This window comes from Netta rufina (assembly GCF_964035555.1).
Source record: "Netta rufina genome assembly, chromosome: 13".
Taxonomy (NCBI): Eukaryota; Metazoa; Chordata; class Aves; order Anseriformes; family Anatidae; genus Netta; species Netta rufina.
Window position 1 is genome coordinate 9973892 of NC_140136.1, and position 20702 is coordinate 9994593.

At 40.6% G+C, this 20702-nt stretch overlaps 1 protein-coding gene across 2 annotated transcripts in view; it reads left to right on the top strand.

Annotated features, from left to right (window-relative positions):
- Positions 1-1917: 1917 nt before the first annotated feature.
- The window catches only part of GARRE1 (granule associated Rac and RHOG effector 1), a 53463-nt gene continuing 34678 nt past the window's right edge, over positions 1918-20702 (top strand). The window contains exons 1-2 of one of the 2 annotated variants that reach the window (XM_084294703.1): positions 1960-2005; positions 19497-19613. The gene's annotated coding sequence lies outside the window, so the exon portion shown is untranslated. Of the gene's footprint in view, positions 2006-19496; positions 19614-20702 lie in introns of both variants that reach the window. The other variant, XM_084294704.1, reaches the window with a different exon arrangement.

Below are 20702 nucleotides of genomic sequence, written 5' to 3' on the forward strand. Positions count from 1 at the left end.
CTCCAAGGCTGCTCTGTGTTGGCTACGTGGCGCAACCTCAGTGCAAGAGCAACACTTGAGCTCCTGGAGAGCTGCTTGCAGCTAAAAGGCTCCAGAATGGCCACTCAGCTTCTCAAGGATAGAAACTACAGGTGTACCTAAAAACATGCGTGCTTGTCTGTCTTTCCCTTCTTTCTTCTAATAAACAAAACAAAACCAAAAAACAGGAGGTATTTTCGGTCTTTCTTTGGATTATTTTAAGATGCAGCCACAGATTCTGGCCTGGAAGGAAGGAAAATACATTGCAGTATTTTTTCTCTTTCCCTTCTTTTTCAGTTATTTATACTTTGTCAAAAACTTGTTCAAACCCCATCTGAGTCTTTATCTCTTTTTTTTTTTTTTTTTAAATCAATGTTCACTTACCATTTAGCTAGTTAAAAGCGGAAAAAGGTACCTTTTCCAGCCCCTTATTGCACTCTCAGAATAAAAAGAATGCTCCAGCACCCGTCTCTGTTGAAGGAGCCAACAATATGACAGCCTTCTGTTGCCTTGCTTGCTTTCCAAGTATTTCCCAGGTATCTCTTAATTTGAGGACTAAATTTACCAGGAAGAGACAAGCTTAGTAGACATGCAAGAATCAGAAAAGTTCGGGGGCAACACATTGATGAGAAGCCCAGTCTGCCAGTAACCATCTGTTACAGAGAAGGAAACAAAGCCACAGATTGCTCCTAGGCAGCTTCCCACAGACACTGTTTGAGGACTATTCCTAGCTTGTGGCTAGAAGGTGTCCAATAAATTGTCAATTTTACTTCTTCCCACAGCGTTTTCTGATTAGCAGCACAAAAAATGGAAGAAGTTAGTTATTTTCACTTTATTAGTATCATATTCTAGTGTTTTGTTGCTTTTTTTTTTTTAATATAGAGCCAGATGATCAGAGGCTCAGTCGTGTAAACAAAGTTTTTGCTTCTTTATATTCCAAGAACTTTTAACTATTTTCTCACTATTACATATGACCTTATTTTCTAACTTCTACCAACTATTTCTATATGTTATTAACTTATTGTTCCATTTCAAATGTAAGGTTCTAAATAAACCTCAGAAATAAACAATAACTACCTTCTTCTAAGAACAACAGGATTAACAGGATTTGGAAATAGGATTTGAAAATACATTGAATTGCACAGCAAACCTTTCTGTATACAGTCTTCATTAAGAATGAGGAATAATAATAAACTGGTTCAAATTCACACAGCAAAGCCATCACGTACCAGGCCTGTTTTGGTTGGGGCAATTTGTAAGGCTGGCAGCACCATGATAATTATGCCCAAGGGGACTGATTTCAGATAACTTTGTGAGCATTTTACCCAATCCCCAAATAAAGGTTTAACAGTGGTGAACCCCATAGTATCCCTGGCTAGTGACTTTAGACAGAAGAGGAATACAGTACTTTGCAGGTGCTGCTGGCGATCTCTGTCACTGATCATTCCCTCATGGAAGGACGCACTGCACCTGACCATGAAACGACAAGACGGGAAACCTCGTTACTTGAGGTAAATATAAAATATGGACTGATTTTTATTATTTCCCCTCGCCCCTCGTCCTCCGCTCTGAAGTAACGGCCTGCCCGTCCCTCACCCTCCCCATTTACCCCCCAGCAGCCGGGGCCGGGTCCCCTCACACGACAGGAGGCAGCCGGGGCCTGCCCCACACCTCGGGGGAGCTCGGGGTGCGTGTGCTCGTGTGGAAGGAGCGGGGCCGAGCTCCTCAGCACCGCCCCGCCGGGACAAGGCCCCGCACCTCCCCGCTCACCCCTCCTCAGCTCCCTGAGGCGCCGCGCCCCCCCCTCAGCCCTCAGCCGCCCGCCCCGCTCCCGCCTTCCCCTTCCCGCTGTCAGTCGCGGCTCCGCCCGCCCCCGGCCGGTCCCTGCCCGCCTCCTTCCCTCCCCCGGCGGCCGGCGGAGGAGCCGCCGTTTCCGGAGTACACAGAGCGGCGCTGGCCGGGCGGCGGCGGCGGCTGTCGCGGGCAGGTGAGTGAGCGAGCGCCGCCGCCATGCCCCCGCTCCCCGCCGCCCTGCCTCAGCCCGCCCGCGGCTCCGCAGCCCGCGGGGCCCTGGCGGTGCGAGGCACCGGGCTGGCGTGGCCGGCGGTACCGCCGCTCTCCTCGGCTCTCCCGGGTGCCGAGGCGGGCAGCGGGCGCTCTGGGGCCGGGAGGAGCCCCCCGGCGGCTCGGCGGGAGGGCGGCGGTGCCCCGAGGCGCGGCCCGGGGGCTGTCGCCGCGCACCCTCGGCAGCGCCGGCCCGGCCCCGCTGTGGCGGCGGGGGCAGGCTCGGCACGGCTCGGCACGGGGCGGTGGCGAGGCTGCGGCCGCGTCCCCTTCTCCCCTTCCCTCCGCCGTGACCCGAGTGCGGGCAGCCCGGCGGGGCCTGCTCCTTGCGGGCGTTGCTGCGCCCCTTGGTGGCGAGCTGTGGCCGCCCGCCGCTCCCTCCGGCCTGCTCCGGCCCCGCGGCGAGCGACGGAGACCCCGCGGCGGGGACCTCGCCTCAGGGCGGCGCGGCTCTGCCCGGCCGCCTCCCGCCTCAGGGCCCGGCCGGGCTCCGGGGGCTGCCCCCGGGAGGTGCCCCCCGCAGGGGCCTGGCGCTGGGCTCCCCAAGCCCCCGGCCCGCAGCGGTGTCTCCGTGCTGCCGCCCGCGCTCGGCTTTCACCTGACGCCTGCTTCCAGCGCTATTCAGTGTTATTTTTAGTCCCTCGTGTCCATACTGCGGGCTGAGGAGGGAAACTCTCGTTTTGGGGTGTAGCTGGAAACTTTGCTGGTATACCTTTGCTTTGCTCTGCTGGAGACAGGGCCTGTAGGGTTTTATCCCTGAGTGACGAGGAGCAGGTATAAATTCGTCAGGTGGAGGGATGTTACCTCAGTAATTTGAAAGATTTTGAGAGACCTCTTCTGATTTTGTTTCAGGTGGAATTGCAAGCCTAGTTACAGGTACGAGTCAGCCATTATTATTAGTTCTCCAGAGGAACAGATGTCTGGGTGTCATGGTGAAGAGGGCGGCGTACATCAGCCCTCTGTAGTGGCAATAAGTGCCCGGCTCCTCGCAGCCGGTCAGCCTGGGGCTTCAGAGGCACGTGTAGCTGGCAGGAGGTGCGGGTTTGGTTCCCAAAATGGCACTGAGCCTTGTAACAGCCAGCGTGGCTGTTGGATAATCTCAAATCCAGAGGCCGGGGAAAAGGTCAGCACTGTTTTTAAGGCTGTTGTTGCTTGTATGCTCAGCCCGACACCATCTTGGGGTGCTGTTGAGGTGCTGTTGCTGCTTTCCGTGGGTGACAGACGGCTGAAGCTCCTGCAATCTGCTCCCCTTCCCTCATCTCTCTGAGGTATGTGGCATGTGTCGTGGAGCTCCCAGCCACATGAAGGTTTCAGTATGCAGCTCATGGGATCAGGAGCCCTGGCCGATCGTGGCGTGCACTCAGGTGCTATTTGTGTATCTTGTACATCAACATGATTTTGCACTTGGCTGGAGCCTTTTCCTAGGCAGTGTTTCTACAGAAGACCCTTATTCTGGAGACAATTGCTATTCTTCTAAATCTAGAACTTGCACAAGGTTTTTGCTTGTTTTTCTTTCTCTCCTAGAAGGAAGGCCTTTCTCTTTTAACTATTACAGTTGTGAAGAAGGTGTGTTTTGGGTCAACATAAGCGTTTCTGCTGCTTCATGTCACCTTTGAGGTGTGAGGAACTGGGCTGGAAGCAACGCGGAGCTGCTCCTTCATGTGCGTCTTGTGGTGTTGCTTCTTAGGTCAGCGTAAGGCATAAATCCTTCTGTTAGCGTTTTTCATTCTGAATCAGGAGTTACTCAGAGGTGTTAGGAAACTAGAAATACTGCATACGGGGAATATTTTTGAGACTAAAGTCTCTTCTGAGACTCTGAAATGTGGTTAACAATTGATCCTTCATACAAAACAATGAAAATAATCTGCTGAAAATCTTTAAGAGAATAGTCTGAGTTTCTTCCACCTCTTAGGTACACTTGTATTTGATCACTTGAATCTTTTTTTCTGTGTTTTTTCCTTCTGCCTCCAAACTGAGAGCGCTTTTCCCCCCACCTCTTCCCAAAATGTATTATTTTTCATGACCTCCTCTTCCCCTGCATACAAATGACTGCCAGGCTTTCTTTGCAGGAAAACAACTGTATTTTTACTGTCCTGTGAGGTATAAGTAAGCTTCCTTTTATATCCTGTATTGAGTGTAGTTTTAAGTGCTGCTGCTTGCCTCTCATTACTCAAAACAGGGTTGTGTGAAGAGAAATTGTGCCGCTGCTTTTGTTTATATAGTAGTGCTGTAATAGGAAAAGACTTGTTCTTGGTACAGTGAATGCTGGTACACCAGAGATCCTGCTAATGATAGTGATTAATAGGTGCTGCTCAAAATAGCTATCACTGTTGATATGACTAATTGTACCGTATGAAAAGAACTCCTTTATTCCCACTAATCTCAAGGTGTTTCTAGAGTTCTAGAGAAATGCCTGATCCATGCAGACGAATAAATGCCCAGTGAAATGCAGAATTTAGAGTGAAGTGTGGCAATTCTTCAACAGCTTGCTGCTGTGCTGACAAAACACTTGGGGCTGAAAATGAAGAATATCTTCTTGTGGTTACTGTAGGTAGATAGAATATTATTACTGGAATTGGATGCTAGCCAGAGCAACACCCTACATGTTACGAACAATGCCAGGGTATTGTTTGTAGCTATAGAAAGGGTTTTATATCATACATGAAAGATGACATTTCCAGCAGCATGGGTAACCTCATCACAAAAACAGTGTGCTGAGGCTGGTTCACAGGGCAGCTGATTCTGCTAGGCTCGACAAAATCAACATTATAATCGCACCAGTCCTCCTAGAGCTTGGTGATATGTCTCAATTAGTGTTTTTTGACCTTCATTGGCCTTTGGGTAACAACAATTTATTAGTAACATGCTGTAGGCAATCTTGTGCTCTCCAGGCAAAATTGTATTCTGGGACATTTAGATTTTGTACATCTTGTGGCTGAAAGCAACTCTGGAAGCTTATTCGGGGACCACAGATCTAAACCACAGAAGGTACTGTCTCTCGGTATCTGCAGAATCTGAAGCTCTGCCTGGTAGGATGAAAAAATGTTTTGAAAGCTAAGTGGAATTTGTTAAAGATGTGTTCCAAACTCACTGAGATGCTAGTATTAATGTTTTGTCGTGCCTTTTTGGCTTTGTGTGGGTTTCTTGTCTTCTGTTGTTGGTATACATAAAGGATAATTTTATAGTAGGAGGAATTTAGTCCCTTCTGCCCCCAAAGAAGCTATTAGGTTTCTTTTTCAAATTAAGTTGTGGGAGAGCGGAGCAAGAGGCATTAATATTACTAATATTACTTTGCACTTTAATTGCTGAATTTGTCTGATATGATTCCAGTGTTCTGGTGTTCTGTGAATGTATCGTTTTGGTCAAATCCTTGAATTTTGCCAAAAACATGACATTGGTGAGATGTTTCACTGATGGTACGAGACAAGAATTATTTTGGGAACTTTGGTGGTCTTGAAATACCAATCTTGCCTTAGTCAGCTGTAATTGGTGAGGATTAGTATATTGTTTTCTTAAAAATAAATGTAGGGAGCTTACTCTGCATGGTTCTATTAAGCTCATCAACTTTGCACGAGGCAAACTGACTTCCAGCGACCTGAGTTAGAGCAGCCTTAGAGTACGAGGGGAAGAGTGGGTGTGAGGGGAAACAGCAGAGCAGAGATTCTAGAAATGCAGGTTTAGCTTGGAAGAATGAAAAAGGGCTGAAAAGGGGAACGCAAAGTATTCCAGGTGGTGCTGAGGGAATGTTGAGGTGGCTGTGAGTAAAGATTAGTAGGGTGTGCATGAGGTGGGAGTAGCTGGGGCTGGTGGAGCATGTTCGGAAGTTTTTAGCAAGTCAGACATTCTGTCTGTGGTATTGCCTGCTGTTGGTGGTCCGTTGGCTTCAGGCTAATGATAACATACAAGAGCTTATTGGCGCAAGCACCTATTACAAATTTTATTAAAACAATGAAAGTTTTAAGCGGGGTATTCCAGGCCTTTTCTTTGAAGAACCATTTTCACAAAGGAAATAAATACTCTCCCTTTGAAGGAAAGCCATTATAAGAGAACATGATAACACCAGTAAATATTTTTTGTACTTCTAAAATATAAAACAGCTTCTTGCTGTAAAGTAGCTGCCCCCCATTTTTTAAATTAAAAGTTATCTTGTGTGTTTTCACTGGTAGGCTTACATCAGAGAAAGTAATTCCTTAGGAAACATCTTTAAAATGCCTCCTTAAATTGTGACTACTTTCCAATTATGGTTTTCAGTAAAATTCTCTCCTTGGGATGACTGAACATATTTTCTGTTTTAGGCTAGCTCTTTTCATTGTCTTGCAAGACGGCTGTATTCCTTCTTTGTGGTCTTGTGTTTCTTGCTTTTCTATTAGTTTTCTGCTTTCTCAAGTGGTTAGGCTTTTTTAGTAAATATGACTTTGTAATGTTCTATCTAGTTGTCTTTCAGTGGGGTACTTGTCAGAAGTTAATGTTTATTGGTAGGCATTTCTGTACAATAGCATTGCAAAAGACAGATTATTTGGAAAATTTCAACAGGAAAATTCCTCTACTACCCCGTCAGCCACCTCATCTCAGGCTTTTGTTCTTTCCTGACTTATGCGTTGGCTAGGAAGTTAGGGGGGAACATGTTAACTGATTGTTTAATAACAGTATTGAAGGTGTGATTCCTGTTTAGTTGTGCACTCAAAGCTGACATTTAAATGGAGTTGTCTGATTACAGAAAATTCCTCATAGGCTTCTGTGCGACATATGCTGGTGCAATCTGGGGATGGAACAAAAGTCCTGAATGTCAACAATTTCTGAATGTTAGGGGAAGTTTGTTTCCCTTGTTAGGAATAATATTTACCTTTGACCCTTTAATGCTTTATTCCGACATGCTTTTGGGGACTTTTGAAAGCACCGTATGGAGTGTGTTGTAGAGGAGAGTGTGGGAGAAGAGCAGAAAGGTGGGAATGTTATGGACCCCTTGTTTCACCAAAGCCATACCTAGTGTGTGATTCATGCTTTTGTTACTATGGGAGAGTAATCTAGCAATGAAATTTATCTTTAATTCTTTCAGAACCAACTGGTTTTAGTTTCTCAAGTAGATTACCTCACTGTGATAACTTGGTGTGTTTGCAAGTTTCTGGATAGTATTAGGAATTCCTCAGGATTTACTGGGGTGAAATTACACCCTTTCAAGCATGTCTGCGTGCTCTGTTTGATACCAAGATGTTTGAAGCAATGTTCTAGGTATTTTCCCTGTTTATGAAAGTTGAATTTCCTGCTCTTCTGTAAAGATTATAGAACTTGGCTGATTATGCCTTAGAAGAACAATTTGAGTTCAAGCACAAGAGCTTCCCTAGAGAAAGATAAAGCACCTGAACGTCTACAGCTTACGTTCCAGAAAAATCTGGAGATCTTTTTAAGTGTTTCTTCCAAAGAGTGTAAGTACAAGGTAATATTTTAAAATGTTCCTTAAAAATACTTGAAGCTTTTAATCTCATCCTGAAGATGCTAGAAATTCTTCTTGTGTAGCCTAGCCATATTACAGAAATGCTGAAAAACAATGAAAGCTGTAGTGACCAGGAGGGACAGACACAAAAACAACTCCTGTTGTTGTCAAAAGACTTTCATTGTCTCTGCACCCTCAAAACTCGTGAAGAAGACTGAAGATCACAGGGGAAATATTACCATGGGTAAATGCAATTCTGTGCTGAAAGAATCAAGGAATGTGATCTTTCTGTTAAGTATTTCAAAATTTTTCTCAGAATGCTATTTGCAAGTCTTGCACCAGATGGTATTTTGTAGAAGGAGGAAGAATACAAGGAGGAAGAGACTGTAGAACTGGAAGAATGAAATTTTTAGGTAGTCTGTATTTTTCTGCATGCATCTTGTCAGGTAACTTCAACGTGGAATGGTTTTATCACCTCCAAACGTTCAGATGAAACTATGTATGTCACATGAACATAAAAACAAATGCAGCTTTTTGTCTTTTGCTGAAAGCACTTGTGATTAATTAAAAAAAAAAAAACAAAACAGTGAGGATTTTGAGACAGGAATATATTGATTTATTTATTTGGAGCAAAGCACAGCTGTATTTATTGCCTATTGTTGAGTGGTCTGCAGTTCTTTGTCCAAGCAGGAGTTAAGGCCAGATAGTATAGAACAGCGTTAACTAAACCTGTGCAAATATGTTGTACAGAATCCAACTTCATCAGTGCACGTTTCGCAGCTCTGGAAAAACTGTATTTAGCCTCTTACTAAGGATATAGTTAGGTATTTATATTCATTTGGCTGAACGACACAGTTTGCAAATATTTGCATAACAAGGTAATAAGTTCTACGCTTTTTCCAACGTGAAATGACCATTTACAAGCAGATGATGTAGCGGAGAGCTTTAACGTGGTGCCAAAAATAGATCTAAAGCTAAATACATGTGTGTCATTTAGAAAAGCTAAAAACTTTAATTTGATCAAGACCAAGCAAATAAGAAAATGTATAGTGATAAGAATTTTGCTTTCCTGAGCCCAGTTCTGAGCAGTGCAAATGAAATGATCAAGCCCGCCAGGTTGCCGCTGTTGTTGGCAGGAAAGTAGAGGTTTGCGTAGATACTCGTACATTCTTCACCTACAGAGAGCAAACTGACGTACTTTGCTAACTCACAGTGGAATACAAATAAACTGTGCTGGGCAGCAACTGGTATAGATACACAAGTTATGATACAAGCCAAGTTAAAATTTTGGTAGTATAATAACCTGTACTTCTGTTTAACTACTTTTGAAGACAAGCTGCTGAAGTTTTTATATAGAAAAGCAGGGCTACATTAGCTAAAAATAAAATTTCCTGAAATAATGCAAGTAAAAGCAGACTTTTATTTCTATGGCTTCTTTTTCTTAAGAGACTTCCATGCTAATAAAAATTGCATGAGGTGCTGGGAGGAAATGCCAGTTATTAGGACAAAATGCTGGAAAAAGAACACATATACCATTATTGGGAATGTGCTTGGTTCTGTATTAAACTGTAGAAAGATTCCTTGCCCAGAGAGCTTCCAATTTTTGTGTATGTCTTGTGTTGCTTTTCGGAAGAGAAAATGAAACCTTTTCTCATTAGCAGTCCCATTAAATCTCATAATAAACCTTTTTTCTCTAAATGTTGCAACAAGCTACAGGACAGATTGTGATGTCAAATTCAGCACTTTGACCTTACTTCAAGACCAAAGAGGAATGAGTGTCGTAAAGTTTGAGACAAGTTATTGCAAAATAAGCTAAGCAGTTATCAGACTTCATATAAAATTGCAATTATTTGACCATGAATTTAATGTGGGTTTGTTGAAGTTCTTCTTAGCAAGTGCTTTCTGCGGTTATCAACTCTAATTTAAAATACATTTATCTTTCATATAATATTTGGTCTTAAGACTTAGGTCATGGGACAGAATGTGAGGTAGTTTGGCAGTCTTCAGTCAAGTGCACTTCTTGGTTTATCCACGTGGAAACGTGGTGCAGCTGACCTGTGCTATTTTGAAATTAATCCGATGCTTGCTTTTGTGGTTAGAAAAGATTCTGCTCTGGTTAAGAGAAATCTATTGCTCTGCAGATGTTGCTGGATGTGAGATCTCTTGAAAACCACTAATGATACATGTTTTGTTTTTATATAGGAATGTTACATTTTTGTGGTGATGGATTGGTATGATAGAATAAATCTGTAGTTGACGCACAAGATTAAGTGAGATGTTTTGGGGAAAAGTGCATTTTCTTCCTTTGAAGACACACCAGGAAGCGTCTTTTCTTTTTCCATTTTAGTTTCTGGAACACTTAAGTTATTGTGACGTTTGATTAGAATTGTCTGATAGTCAGGCAAAAGAAAACAAACTGATTTGCCCCTTAATTGTGTTTCCCCTGAATGTGTGCTGAAAGACTTGAGCATCTCTTCTACTCTTACCTTCTCTTGCCTTTCACCATATTGCAGTGACCCTGGTTTTAGTTGAGGGCTGCAGCGATCTCTTCTGAATCAGGTGCTGTCTTTCAAGCATCAGGAGATGTTCTTATCACTGAATCTCTAATGCTTTTTAGGTTGGTGCTGATCAGATGGCAGAGTTACTACATTAAAACCTTTCATGGTGTCTTTGATTCTGAATGCTTTTCAGAAGAGCATGCTTTAACCAGACATGCCCTTGGACTGAACACTTGGTGTGTGGATGGGCTTGCACGCACCAGAGTTGAGGGTTGAATAGCTACTCTGGTTATAAAGTACAATGTAGTAAGTTTAAATGGTTCTTAAACACCTGTACAGGGATTATTACCTATCCAATGCATTGATTTTTTTTGGACAATTTAGAGTGCTTTTAAACTAAATTTCTCAAGTCAGCTTCTAAGGGAGTGTCTGTAATTAGCTGTTGGTCTATCTAGGATTGCCTGTCCTTACCCTCTTATTTATTTTGTGTTTTAAAGTGTGTTTCCCCATCCTTTGCACTTTGCAGGATTACTGATGGAAAATGTCTGCCTAGGCTGCCTTCCCTTGTGTTTCATATATTTTGCTTCATGTTCCTCCTGAAAGGTCTTAGTGTCCCTCAATTTTTTGTGCATTATGACATTTATATACGCTTACTGATAATATGACTGATAAAATTTAACTTGACATTAAGTTGTGGGTTTTTTTCTGAGATAGTTAACAATTCTTACTGACAATTTCTTAAGCTTGCAGTTCAGCAAGTGGATGCTCTTCTCTGTCTGATGTAGTGTGTTGCTTCCTGAAGCAGAAGAAAATTATGTATTTCATTTAGTCACTTTCTGCTTAAAACTTGAATTTGTCTTTTGTTCCAGAATTTTTAGCACAGATGAAGCAGTTTCTTTTTCAAAACATTTTTGTTGCTTCAGGGAAGGAATACATTCTCTTCTTTGCATATGCTATTTGATATATTCTGTTCAGGAGCACAAGTTGTTTGTCTCTACTGTGTTGGTTGTTTTTCATTGCACATTAATTTTTGTATCAGAAAAAGCAAGGTAAGTGTAGTTTAAGAAATATTCTTCACTACCTAACTGTGGTCCCTTCTCTTTTAACTTAAGATTTTGTAAGTGATATGCTCCTCAGCATGACAAGCAGAGACAGGAAGGTATGCTGTATTTTGATCCACTTATACAGTATGTTGAAGAGGAACATATGTGAATGTGGGGCATCGTGTGTGCTTTACCTTCCTTTGTTAAACGTGTTTCTCTAAAAGGAATCCTAAGTGAGCAAAGTTACACTGGCAGGATTTGCAACAGTGGACTTAGAGTGAATATTGTGCAACTAGATATGTGTGAATACTGGTTATAATGCTTGGTGAAAAAACCTGGTTGTGCCTTAAAGCACTGTTTACTTAGTGAACTTCCTATCCCCTGAGTAGCTGTCTCTAAAGGTTTGTGTTGTTAGGGAGTGGCATTTTTTTCTTTTCCTTTTGCATCACACCGTTGACTTAAGACCTGTAATTCACTGCCTTCGTTTACCTTACACTGTCATAGGCAAATCTCATTCTGCCCCAAAGACAGCGTTCTGAGAATGTCTTGCCCAAAATAGGGACAGAAGTCTACATAAGCAGAGTCTATACGTTTCAATTTCAGAGGCAAAGAAATGCCAACAGAATAATCTGAAAGATGAAAAACAGTCGATGGAAGCATTTTCTGTTCCAGACAGAGAACAATATGTTGGCTGTAAGGGGAGATACAAATGCATTTTGTAAGTGGCTGTGCTGTTTGAAATTATGGTATGCATATAAGAACTCAAGCAGCAGAATGCCTTGCTAATAGCATTTGAGACACCATAAATAGTTGAAGCTAATTTTGATCATCGTATTCATACACTGTAAAGAAGACCATCAGTTTCACTGCCGAGCCTGCAATCATCTCATTTTCTAATGCCACTGAACCCAGTCACTATACTTTTTCTCCTGGTGATTTTTTCATTTTGTAGTTATTTTTCCCGTTTTCTACTTTAATTCCCATTGAAAATGCTCCTGTTTGTATGCATTGCACAGTGAGGATTGGAATGCTAGCTGAAGGAGGCAGAGAGAAGTCTGCCGTGTTGAAAATGTGAAAGATTCCTGTTGTTCTAAACTCGGTTTGGCTTAAACTCCCCTGCTGCACAGAAATACGAGTAGTAGTTGAAGGTAAAAATGCCTTGATGTATAAAATATTACTTTGAAGCTAGTCCCAGTTCTGACTTCAGTGTAGAGTATTCCTAATAAAATAGTTGATAAAGGCAAAAAGTGGTATGGCCTGCCCCAGCCACGTAATGTTACGGGGCACTATGAAGAAAGGTCGTTTTCCTTATTTTTAAAATGGAAATTTTGAGAAAATGATTTTTTGAAATTGTTTTTTAGTGAAAGAGCACATAGCTGGTATGTGCCTATTACATGATGTATTGTTAGGTGTAAGCAGGATGTATTTGTTGTGAATAAGAACTTGTGAATAAAATGAAATATTAATACCTTGATGAGCAGTACGAATACCTTTCTAATACTGTGTTTTTGAAATCTTCATGTAGGAAAAAGAAATTAAAAATAGGACCAATGCTGTTGACTTTTGAGCAAAAATAAGATTTTTAGTGTTTAAAATTGACGGGTAACTACAGTCTTTGTAATACAGTAGACAGGGAAAAGCAGTTTCTTAGGAAAAGATGGAAAAAAATCCGTCTAGTATGCCTGCATTTGTTTATCATAGTGTTCTCTGGGAGATTGTTACAGATACGTGTTGTGAGCTTATGCAGAATACAGAATTGTAATTGCCTGATAGAATAACTCTAGAAATAGAGCAAGATCCTTACAGAGAGCCTTGGAAGGAAGGCATAGCGGTAGCAGTAATAACACAATTTTGTTTTGTTTTTCTCCATATGATGCTTTGGAGACAGGAATGGATAGAAATCCTTCCCACAGAAATGTGTTAGCTGTTCTGTTTGATTGTGAGGAGCAATTTACACTTTCTTCTACCATCAGTAACTCTGGAGCAGGCTATACACAAGTTCGGTTTTCTGTCAGTTTGCAAAAAGGGGAAAAATGTGGAAGATATATTATCTGTAAATGGAGAACATAGTTAAGAAAAATAGAGAAAACATAAGCCTTATTTAGTTGTTAGCTCTACCAGCTTCTTTGCAAACAACTAATTGTTCCATGGGGGACTATTACTGTGCTGTTTATCTTAAAGCAGATATAAGGTGAACTTTTTACCCAAGTAATAATTCCACTCGTCTTCTCCTGGGACATGTGTGGAACGAGTCATTATTTTTATTTTTATCTCTTAACTCTGTTGCAGGTTAGACAGAAGGGAGAGGTCCTTTAGCAATGGAAGAACTTGGGCAGAAGTGACTACTCTAGCAGACCGTGTTTGCCTTTTTTCTTCTGCCAAAAGCCCATCTCCCTGTGTTAGGAAGGTTAAATATTTAAACACGTTAAACAAAAAATGTTTTTAGGGACAGGGGAAAGAAAGCAGGGTATGTACAAGACTAGTTTTAGGAACTGTAAGAATTGCATGGGTTGTAGTTGGAAATAATTTCCCATTTCTCACAGAATGGACACCATCTAAATATTCAAGAATTTATTGGTTTTTAGCTACCAAATTAAATTTGTTGAGGAAAAGTTGGAAGGGAAATACTTTAATGAACTGTTTGGCCCAGTCTCGATTACTGAATAATAGAGGAATGCTTACCTTTTGGAATAGGCAGTTGTTTTTTTTCATGGGCTTACTCAGTCTTTGCTTAGCCTGTTGGCTCTACTTTTTAACAGTTTTTCTGCATTTTGCGGAAATAGAAATACAACACTTTGTAAAAGATCCACAGTGCCTCAAAGCAACCTTCCTCAGGGCTTAGAGCTGATCTAAGAGCATCTTGGTATACGTTTCTGAGAGCAAGATAAAGGACATCTGTGACATCTGTGTCCCATGCTTCCTGAAAGCACCATGATGAGTTTGCATGGTGTGGGGAGATGGGAACTGCCATGGTGCATAATGTTGATCATGGACTAGTAATGGGATGATGAGTGGTGTCCAAAGTCAGCCTGGCTGAGCTGTATGTAGCTACTGTGTCAATGCTCCACTGCGGTTGGAAGAACTTGAAAATAAAGAATATGTCTTAGACGAGATCTGTGTTGAAATACAAAATCCCTGGCTGTGATTCCTGAGTGGTGTTGATTGCAGTGCAGTGTCTAGCTGCTTGCAGGAAGGTGGGTTTCAAGCAGGCTGCAGGCTCACCTGGTGAGGAAGCTCTGTGTGCACTGAATCAGATGTGAATCAAACATTTTCACAACACAGTTTGTGGTAGGTGGCATGCTTTATGACAAAGAATACTCTTACGTGACAAAAACCACCTATGCTATGTTCCTGGAAGTTTAAGAAAGGTGGGGGTAGAAACACTTAAGAAAAAGTAAAGACTTTCTTAATATTAGACTCAATGAGGATTTTGGAATTATTTCTGTAATTCTTATTACTGAAAGCAGAGACTGCAGGGAAACCATTTATAAAATATTTACATCTGACAAGCAAATTATATTAGTTCTTTAATTTCATATTTTATGGAGACCACAGTAATAAAACATTTAATGAATTTAAGATTTTGAAACAGTTATTTGGATTGTTGGGTAGTCATAGTGTGATACTCTTTTTCCATTTGAATAACAGTATGCTTTTTGAAAACATACTGGCAAATAGTTTCCTAGTGGTATGATGAATTTTTGTGGCCATCATTCATTGACATGAGAATTTCAGTGATTTTTTTTTTTTTTGAGAGGTTTTTAACCCTCATTTTAGGATGGGGGAGAGAGGATAAGCTTTCCATCATTGAACCTTAAGACTCAGTGAAATTACTGTCAGAAATATCTTCTTAAAACATTGTTTTTTTGCGAAGGGAAGGGCAGTCTTGACTTGTAACATCGTCAACATAAATGAGAATTTCTTTATTTTTAGTACAGATAGTATTGTTGTTTTTCTCCAGTTGCCACCTAGGAATGAATTTCACTTTGGGCTGCTTTGGATTGTGCTGCTCCTATTGGCATGCTAACTTCATGGTATAAACTGATAAGTTATAAGTTGATGAGATGACTGACTGGAAAACAATAAATATAAAATATTTAAGTCAGTTTCTAAATCTAGCTCTGCTGCCCTAAGAGATTCTTGCACTTGTTTTTCTCTAGTCTAATTTATGTTCACTTATCTGCTTTTATTCTTAATTGCTAGAGGCTGTCCTCCCACTTGCACAGTTCAGTTTCTGTGGAACTACCAATAAATTCAAATGATGCCCTGCTGAGAATAGGATGGAGGCTGAAGGAGGAGTGGGAGAGAGAAAGTAGAACATACTAATGGCATTTATTAGAACTGCCTGTGCAGACTAATGCAAAATAAACTGTATTTATTGTAAAACATGCTGATAGAATATATAAATTTAACAAAGTTTGTTGTAGTGCTTCATGTCTTAGTCCAAAGATTGTTCCTTCTTTCCTAATCTTGCTTACGTAGCCAAGTTGTCTGAACAACTGATTATGTCCGAAATATACTTCAGAAAAAAAAAATTTTGAACTTCTAATGACAATTTGTTTGCTCTTATAATTCTAGTCTAACTAATCTTCTAATTATACAAAGGAAAATGATACCAATATAGTTAGTCTTGTTTTGAAAGGCTATCTGTTAGTTTGCTGTAAGCATTATCAATATTTTGCTATGTGGTTCATTGGAATTTACCATTTCTTTTTTTTCTTCCACTTTGTGCGTAAGCAAAGGCAATCACTCATGCCTAGTGACCAAAGCTGGCCTTCTCTGCGGAGTAAGCGCAGCCAACTGAGCAGTGATAGGCATTCCCGCTGCTTTCTGAGATGTGTTTTCTAGGACTGAAACAGATTATTTTGGGGTAGGTGGAAGAGCGTTAGCACGTGGCCGATGAAAATGCAGACACGTACTTGTAACTGTGCAGCTCTGTTGAGGGCCTGACCTTGTCAGACTGCAACCTCCGGGCTTGGGATGCCTCCTGGCAACTTTTTTTTGGCACTTTGGAGACAGAAAAATATTTTTTGATTCTTCAGGGAGTTGTACTGTATCAAAGTGCTTCTGTAGGAGAATTTGTACATGGCGGGATGTTTCACCCTAGCAACTGTTAAATTAAATATTGATAAAAGTATGGAAGGGAGTTATGAATAGTGCTAACTAATTAGAAGTACAAATTTAGACCCTAATCATTGTGGTCTGGATAGACATTTGATCCAGTAGGCTCTTCTGATTTTAATATATTTTGTGTAGGAAATGTTGAAGAATCAATGGTCAACTCTTACATTTTGTTGTTGTCCAAAAAAAAATAAAAAAAAAAATTGCAGGTTTAAGCAAAATCCATCTAACAAGTAAATGGTGTTAGATGAGAAGTCTTCCTTTCTAATAAAACCCTGCAGTTTTTAAGACTTAGCATCTGCAAATATTCTCTAAGTCACTCTAATTGCTGTAAGTTTATGCTTCACTTTGCAGACTGCCCTGAAATGCATTTCTGTTGTATTTTAAGGTCTTTATCTAAACCTTCCAACAAATAAAGCTGTTTCATTGCACTGCAGTACTGGCAGTGGCATTGAAAACTTCTTTTTCAGAGGAGACTCTTAAACCTATAATACAAAAATACTGTGTGTTTCTAATTCTAATGCCCTTAAAAATGATGTAAAATTGTCCTGACCAGAAGCATATGGTTGTAGGTTCTGACGTAGTCTGTGCGCTATCATGACTATAGGAAACAGTCTGCAACGCAGAGGATATTTAATTTAAAAAATTGGGATAAGGGTCGTGAATTGTATGCTAGAAATAGAAAATAAGATTAGAGGTTATGTTTCAGGCATGGAGCCGTCTCTGGGGGGGGAGCAGAACAAGGTTACTTCAAGGTTTGGAGCCTGCTTGGGGGGTGGGGAGAAGGCAGGAAATCCAGCAGGGCTAAAAAGGGTGCCTGGGGGAGTTGTTGTAATAGATTACGTAAAACTTGCCACGTATCTCCTGGGTGCTTGGTGCTGTGCATGGTGACTTTCTCCTTACCATTGCTTGCTCCTGCTCCATCAGGCACAGGCAGCTCGTGGTGCCACTGGGGTGGCTCTGCCTGGGCCGTCTGCACGCCCTCTGCACAAACAGCCCCAGTGGCGAAGAGGTTGCTTTTTCTAAATGTAATACTTGGGAAATGTGTTTGAAAGGGGTCTGGCTGGAGCGCTAATAGATGCACCAGCTCATATTGAAACACTGCTTGAATGTGTTTGGCATCTTTGCCATGTGTTATGGCTGGCAGAGCGTTGCTGTGTCACAATTTCTGCAGCAGAAAGCCCTTTGCCAACGTAAGCTGCTGGGGAGGAGCGTTAGTTGGCTAAACTCATCTAAATTTGTAAGCCTAGTTTCATGTTTGACCATTATTTTTAAATATAGTTGGTGCAGCAGTAGATAGGTGAATTTTTTCAATGTTTCTTTCCAGTCTTCATTTATGAACAAGAATCAGCTCTGTTAGTGAATATTGAAATCCAGCGGTAGATGTGCTTTGTTAGTGAAGTTAGGATCTCCCACTGCTGTGTGAGGGGGGGTTTGCTGCACCAGTGGTACTAGGAGCTTCAGAGGGAACAGGACATGTCAGTTTTCAGAAGGATCTAATAAAGTTGAAGTGATCAGGTTTGCTTATGGATGTTTCTCTGGTTCCTAGTCAATAGATCACGTTCATTTGTTTTATGGGTTAAAACATTACATGTATTTTTCTTCCAAGATGTATTACACCAGCATAAATCTCCCATTGTACCCTCTGCCGGGAGAGATTTCTTGCACAACTCAGTGCAGAAATTTTGGCACATAGTAACCCGGTGACAAATTATGCAGATGGATGGGAGCTTAGCTGTTTGTGTAAAACTGTCAGTACTTCTACTTTCAGGACATGCTAAGCTGGTCCGACAGTGCTTTATATGTTGTAAATTAGGTCAGATAATTATTTAACAATTGATAACTTAATTTGGAGGGTTGTTTGGGGAGTAACTTTAACCCAAGAACAATGGATTTTTTTTTTTAAAGAGAAAATGGCATTGCATCAAATCACAGCAGAATTTATCTGAACGTCAGTGTGTCTGTTGTATGCCTTTCCCTGCCATAGCCTTGATGTAGTAGCTTAAAGCTGGAAGCAGGCAGAGCTGCGTGTGCTGCTGAGACGTGCCGGTGGAATTCCATGTATGCGTTTGTTAGCAAATTGCTGTTGTGTTAAGTTATTTATATTCTTTAGTAGCATCTACACTAAGTTTAGAAAGTGAGATTTATTTTCCAAATGTGTAAATTTATTTCTGTTGATAGAAATAAATAAACCTCATTGCTGAGTGTAAACTGTTTTAAAGAAGCAGAACAGTAGTTTGCTAAAATATTAACTTTTGTTTTGTTTTTAATACAAAGAAAGTAGATGTAATCAAGGTGGTCTTCCTGGGAACGTAAATGCAAAACCCAAACATCTAAGTGCCTAAGAAACCAGAAATTTCTCACAGCTTTATCAGTATAAGGAGGGGATGGAGACGTAAGACTACACTAACAGTCCTCAGCCTTCAGTCCGCAGCTTTTTGATTTTTAATTTGACCTGTGGCCTGTTTTGACATTTACCTTGTGTGGATAAAAGGCAACAAATTATTCCATGAACTGAAATGGAAAGCAGGATTACTGAAGCAGCTAATAGATGGCACTAGATGCTGCAGTCTGAAAAGATTTAAGCTGTTGCCATTGTAATAAACATGGGGTGGTACCTGCTGGAACCACAGGCTTGCTTAAGAAGGGCAGGAGGAGAATCCTTTTGTCTCTGGTGCTTAACTTCTGTTTGAACCAGTGTTAATAAGACTTGCAGAAGATTGAGCAATTCAGGGAATGTTTTTTTTAAGTTGTCTGCTGTAAAGCAGGCAGAACTAGCTAAGTGCTAAGCCAAGATGTAGCTGTATTTTTCCCCGTTTGGTTTCTATTAGAGATTTAGAAACTGGAGGGTGCTCCTGCAGTTCATCTTGTAACTAATTGTGTTTTGACCCCAACTATGCAGGATGAATTAGTGCTATTTTAAGTCTCATCTATTTTTAATTAAGACTTATAAATTCTGGTCTTAATGAGAAGGAGAAAGCTGTGCTGAAGACATTTAAGCAATTTTTTTTTTGAAGAAAGGTTATGAAGTATGCATGCTGCCGTTTTGAGTTTTCTAATCTTTATGATCTCAAATTACTTGTCACCACTGTTCCTTCATCAGCTGCAGAAATTACTTCTACATAATTTAATGTATAAAAATGTAAATTTCTTAGAAACAAATCATTCTGACAGCTTCCAAAAGTCTCCTGTTACAAAGATCTAGTTCAAGAATGATTTTAGAACTGAAGTTGAAACTATTAAGCTACTACGTGATTTACAGTATTATTATTTGATGCATTTGGAGTATTATGTACACACTGATGTTTGGTTTTGTTTTAGGAGAGAGGCTGCAATGCACACTGGATTGCTCTGGTTTATTCATATCCTGTGACAGTGAATCAGATATTGCTGTCTATATACAGACTGAATTGCCAGCCAACTTCGGGCCCAAATATGGTAAACATAATTATGTTCATTTGCTATAAAAATACATTCTCCTTAGTTTAACATTTTCATGATTACAGTTTTCTGATAATTCCATAATTTTCAACATGAGAGGGATCTGAAAGGCCTAATCATCATGTCCCTCTCTTCAGTATAGACTACAGTTTGTTTTCCTGGGCAAAACTCCAGCTGTTCACTGATGAATCTGCTGCTACTCAAATACAGTAAGCTTATAAAGCATTTGGAAAGTCAGAGCACAGGAGCTGTAGTACAGAGACATGAATCTCTGTTAGCTACATGGTAAAAATGCTCATGGTTGCAACTGTCACGAGACAGTAAGTGTATGCGCTGATGTCAGTGTTTCTGATATGATGTACTCCTGTTTTCTATTTCTGGAGATGCAATTCATATTTCAGAATGCTTAATGACTTTCAAGTAGGAAATTTCAATGAATGAGTTGGGTGAGGAGGAAAGCAAACATTAAAATAGATAAAGCCTCTAATGTGTGCTGAAGAGAACAAATATAAGTAAATGTTGGATTAGTCTTAAGTATCAGTCACAAGGAAATAGTATGGTAATATACTTATTAATATGAAAAAGAGAAGTTTGCATGTGGAAACAGTTGCTCATAGTAGCCATTGCATTAGTTAAGTGGATGAGGATCAGTATATTTAATGAAAACACATTTGCAGGTTTTTTTTTTTTTGATGTAGTCTAGCATCAAGAGAATGTTGTAGCTACATTCTGTAGCAAGCATTGAGAATTTAGAAGCAGCATAATAATTTGGGAAAGGAAAGATGGTTGGTGTTGAGTTACTCCAAACGTTTTGAAAGGTTTCATCATGCTCACTACAAACAGGCACAGAAAAAAAATCAGAAATCTTAAAGGCTTCACAGGATTTTCTGTACATAATCTGTCTCATACTTCCAGTACTCACAAATGTGTTGCTTGTGGAAGAGCTTTAAAATGGAGCTTTATTTTTTTATAGACAATTTATAATTTTCATTGCCTGGAAACATTGCTTTTGTCTAGCACTACTAAAATCATACTGTGTTCTGAGTTTGGGTTTTCTGTTTAAAGGAGCATAGCATCAAAAACTCA